Here is a 5,729-nt window from a genome sequence, read left to right on the forward strand (position 1 = left end):
CAATACTGGATGATATGGAGGTTTAAAGAGCTAAAACACTCTCGGAGGAGACTGCCTATCTTACCGTGTTCTATATAGACGAATGAATGAATGAATAAGTAAATAAATAGATGAATAAATAAATGAATAAACAAATAAATAAATTAGTAATAAGAAGTAAATAGATGAATATAATTATTATATATGTAGGCCTATATACTTCTACGTTATCTTTTATAGATACATCTACGTTTATTATGCATATGTAGATAATGCATATGTATGTATTCATAATTCAATTAGGTAATTTGTTATACAGAATAGTATCGCCTATGGTGCAGACTCTTCTGAAGAGGCAATTATTGGCATAGTCATAAAGATTCAAGGGCATTCAAGGGCACAAACAACCAAATACCCTGTTTCTCTTTCGTTTGTTGATCCTTCCATTTGTGCAAATGCTTGTATGTGTGTCTGTCTATCTGTCTATGAGTCAACTACCTATTTTCCCTTACTATCCACGAAACTCACTAAACACAGTAACGATGGGAAACATTCCGTCATTATTATTCATTTACGTATTGCTTTCTTTTCTTTCTCAAAACGGAAAAAAAAAGTGCATCGTTGCCTCGTTTGATTTCATTTTCAATACTTCAAAGATTATCGTGGTGATTATATTGCGAATTTAGTATGTAGATTTTTGTTCGAAATACTAGTAATGCATGTACCGTTAATTCATGTATGAGAGGGATTTTCACGGAGAAAATCCAGAAATAGAATCAAAATGGTGACTGACCTGAACTTACAATGAGCAAATCGCGCTCAGCTGCGCTCACCAAGCTCCCTCACCCTTCGCGCTCTCTACTCCCGATTTCAAAGCGGTCTCTCCTTGATACTTGCCGTGGTCATCACATCCGAAAGCGGATAGACGGAATCTGCCTTTAAGGGTCTCTGACAAAACCAGCCCTGGACTCGGTAAATTAACGGCTGGGTGTCGTGTCGTTGAAGGATGCTGAGGATACATGGTGGCAGGTTTATGAAACCTTTCGATGCTCTTGGCAGCACATGTATTTATTTTTGAAAATAGTTGCCTTATTTGATTTATCACCACCCTACTCTCTCGACGTGTGCGGATACACGAAGTGATGATCGCATCGCAAGAGCTTCATTTTTTAAAAGGAATCGAACGGGGAGGAGATGAAGAAAGGGTGAGAATTTTGGATTTTACCACCAACCATCAGAAGTCTTGACCTGGGAATCGCATTTTTTCGCTTTTGGCAGATCTTCTTTGTTGCCGTGGTTGTTGCTTTCGTCTTTGATATCGTTTTAATTGTTTCAGCTTTCGCAATCTTTTATTTAGAGAGGATGAGTTCTGCACGATGTTTCCCCGCGTCCGTAACTTTGAACGAAACCAGAGATGTGGCTACCACGGAAAAGTTAGTTAAACCTGATTTAAGGTTCCTCGTATGTTGCAATTCTAGCACAACTATACTCTATCTGGGTCACGAATATTCTGATATTCATACTTTCTTTACGTCTTTTACGTTTTTGAGGGGTGGGGCTTGCTACGAGAACATTTATATGTTACCAGGGTATTGACTTATTAGACTGTAAATTATAGACAATACAAATTTACCCTTTTCCAGCCCAAATTGAATCCATCTTGTTGTCACACTTTTGGAAATACTTTCAATTATTACGGATTATCTTATTTCCAACTCAAATCATGAGTCTAATATCAGAAAAATTTACTTGTAATATGGACTACATGCAATCAAAATTTTCCAGAGATTAATCTACTCACATATCATGGTTTGAAACATAAGACCCGTATGAAGACGCAATGAAAAACTCATTAAAATTATTGCAACATGTTGCAGTCATTCACTTCATTATAGCCAGATGTTTTGGCATCAAAGAGGAACAAACATTTCTGTGGTAGGATCGCCATCATATCATTTCATTTTGTGATGATTGATTAGGTATGATTAAGGATTCCAGAGCCAATGTGGCGTTAGAAAATTTTGTAAGCGACACGGATGAAAAGAGATGGCAGTAATTTCATCATCATTATTTTTGTCCGCAAAAATAAAATAAAAAATGAAATCATCAAGCGTTTGGGGCTCCTATTTAGAAGCTCTATTTTTAGCAAATTTAACCTTTTCTGTGCCGCGGACTTTCAAATATGTGTTCCCAGCTATGGGGTTTTCTTTCATGCTTGTCTGCAGGTATGATGTGTAATTTTACACTTGTTGCTGATGCTGGTGCTGGTGCTGGTGCTGGTGCTGATGGTAGTAGTAGTGGTGATGGTGGTAGTGGTGTTAATAGTGGTAATAGTGGTGGTGGTGGTGGTGGTGATGGTGGTAGCAGTGGTGGTAATGGTGGTGATATTGGTAGTAGTAGTGGTGGCAGTGGTGGTGCTAATTGTGGTAATAGTGGTGGCGTTGTTGTTGTTGGTGGTGGTGATGTGATGGTGGAAGTGGTGGTGATGGTGGTAGTAGTGGTGGTATTGGTGTCGATGGTATTAGTTGTAATAGTGGTGTAGTGGTAGTGGTGATGGTGATGGTGGAAGCTGTGGATGTTTGTAGTAGTGATGGTGATGCTTTTAGTAGTGGTGGTGGTGGTGGTAGTTGCGCAGTAGTGGCGAAATTGGGAATGGTGGTAGTGGTGGTGGTGGTAACGGTGCGATTATGGAGATATTGGTGGTGTTTCTCTAAATGTTCTGTGCTTACTGATTGATCCTTACCTTTCTGTCAAGCACTCAGTAGTGTCGCAGGTATTTATGTCGTATGATTTCATTCATTTACTCTTCCTGCAATCTTTGATATTTTAGTATCGTTTTTGTCTCATTTTGTGTACTACTCTTTCAGAACTTGTCGTTCCTGTAAAAGTACTTTGATGATTGATTAATGGGTGATAAGTCCATTCATATCTAGAAAAGTTGCTATTGTGTGATCTTGGGGGGAGTCTGAAGCCACAGAGCGCTTGTAAGCACCTAGAACCATACGCGAATGTGAGAGAATACGGCTACAACACGAGAGGGCAGCAGACCAGGTATATTCGTAAGAATGTGTAACTCTAGTAGACAAAAGATTGCCTCAAACAGCTGTACTTTTATTTGACTAATACTAGAACTAAGAGTGATACATATATATGATAACAAAGACAACAGATATAATAATATGATAGATAGGAATAATAATACTAATATGAGATGGTGATAATGGGTGTGGGTAATGTGTGTACGAGTGTGTTGTCCTTGTCATATTTTCCCGGTACACGTGGTTCAGTCAACAGTGTCCGGGCATTAGCATTGATATTCTATTTTTTTTTCCCGACCTGCGTATCTCAATATAGCTAGGGCCTACATGTATATCTTTACAAATGACTTAAATGATTTCTATCAAATTTAATAGCTATAAAAAGAAACCTCGAATGATATATTATTTAATCATTATTTATCTAGCGATCCACGTCCAACAAGCTTTGTTTTTAGTGGATCACCATTTTCCATAATCGAATCTATTTTCCGCACGCCCACGAAGTATATATGTTTTGTTCCTCTTAATTATTGTATATATATATATAAATATAATGTTGTTATAATTTATCTCGGATACTACATGAATCTTTTGCAAATGTTTGAACAATATTATTTCATGACATGTATACTTTGTACTACGTTTTTATTTTCGTTGATTGGAAATGAACTATGATTGAATTGAATTGAATTGAATTAAATCAATGAAGAGAACAATAATGATGATAACGTTAATGATGAGAATCTGTTAGAATAATGATTGTCATATGATAATATAATAATGATGAGGAGGGTAATGATAGTTATAAAAATGATAATGATAATGTTATAAATAATGACAATACACATATCAATAGTAGTAGTAGCAGTTATAGTAGTAGTAATAGTAGTAGTTATAGTAGTAGTAATAGTAGTAATTATAGTAATAATAATAATATAATAATAATAATAATAATAATAATAATAATAATAATAATAATAATGATAGTAGTAGTAGTAGTAGTAGTAATAATAATAATAATAATAATAATAATAATGATAATAATAATAATAATGATAATAATACTAATACTAATAATAATGATAATAATAATAACAATAAATGATAATAACAATACTGATAACTATGATAACAGCGATGTTGTCAATTGCTTTCATGATTATCACTCTCATCATAGTACTACTTCTACGACTACCACACTATTACCACCACTACTATTGGTGTGACTGTACTGCTACGTCTATCTACCGCACTACAAGCACCACAAGCACACTTTCTCCACCCCAAACCTTATTCTAAGATTCTTAAATTCTTATAGCACACACATAAAATAAAACCTGAGTAACTTTGATCTTCCGAAGTATGCCGGGTCAAAATGCCTACATAATCAATGTACACTGAAGAAGACGACAAATTAACAGTGTTGTGTTCTTGGGAATGAAGTATGTTGTCTAAGGAGAGAATTAGTGTGTAATCCCTGTCTGTGATAATGATTTTAACCTTTGAATGATTGTAGTACTTGATAATTTGTTATATGAAGCCTATAGCTTAGGACTTTGAAAAAGTCAAGGGAGAATAGACTCAACTATATAGGCCTCGACTCCTCATTACTCCTGTATGACTGCACAACCATATACAATCAATTATTGCTGCCAAAACATGTCATTTCCTCCATTAGCTAGTCAATCGTCCTTTCATCGCGTGCTAGCGGAGAAAAAAAGAAATAACGAAAATTAAATGAATGTGATCTATTTATAAAATGCCACCATTACACTGGGCTTTTGCCCCGTTTTACATAATTACCTTGCCTAGGGAAGCTATAGGCGCTCTGTGGTGCTCGTAAGCACAGCCAACACGTATACAAACGCATGTTATACACTGTATGTTCAGAGCTAATTTTCAACTCGGTCGAGCTATTCAAAGCTAAAACACTGGCCGCAGCCTGCTATCATCTAATATCATTGGCATGGAAGAGGATGTAAATGGACATACCGGTAACTCGTATGAACATGAAATAATTCTAACACCTTCTCCTTCTTCTTTTCCTTCTTCTTCTTCTCCTTCTTCTTCTTTTCCTTCTTCTTCTTTTCCTTCTTCTTCTCCTTCTTCTTCTTCTTCTTCTTCTCCTCCTCCTCCTCCTCCTTCTTTTTTCTTCTTCTTCTTTTGCTTCTTCATTTACTTCGGTTTAGTTTTCTTCTGTTCATTTTTTTTTCCTTTGGTATGACACGGTCTGTGATTTCATACAAGATGATACGGTCTCTTATCAGCCTGGTTGCATGTAAGGGTATTAGACGGATCTCTCCGATCTGTTTTCTTCGATTTCCATGTTTGATTACAGATTTTTACAGATATAGTTACAAGGTTCAATTTTGATATATTTTTGCAACTTTTTCAGACCATAATGAAAAGACCAATAGATTCTTATTATTCCTATTGTTATCTAAATGTAAGAGAGCTCTAGGATGCACATGCTGTGTTTAATAAGTTATAGAATGGTATGTTTATACGAAAATCATAGTTTCTACGTGTGAGACTATACAGTAAAAAGTATATGTCAGATAAATAGAATGACATAAAAATAATTTATTCAGGGGAATAATTTTGATTGTCTTCAAAGAATTAATTTGATTGCGTCTTATTTCACGTGAGAAAAGATTGACGAAAACTTAGATAAAAAAACGCTTGGATTAAAAAAATACCTAAAACAATAGG

The sequence above is a fragment of the Diadema antillarum genome, unplaced genomic scaffold (genome assembly GCF_040938485.1).
Source record: "Diadema antillarum isolate AM-2024a unplaced genomic scaffold, OU_Dant_1.0 seq00000069_RagTag, whole genome shotgun sequence".
In the NCBI taxonomy this organism is placed as follows: Eukaryota; Metazoa; Echinodermata; class Echinoidea; order Diadematoida; family Diadematidae; genus Diadema; species Diadema antillarum.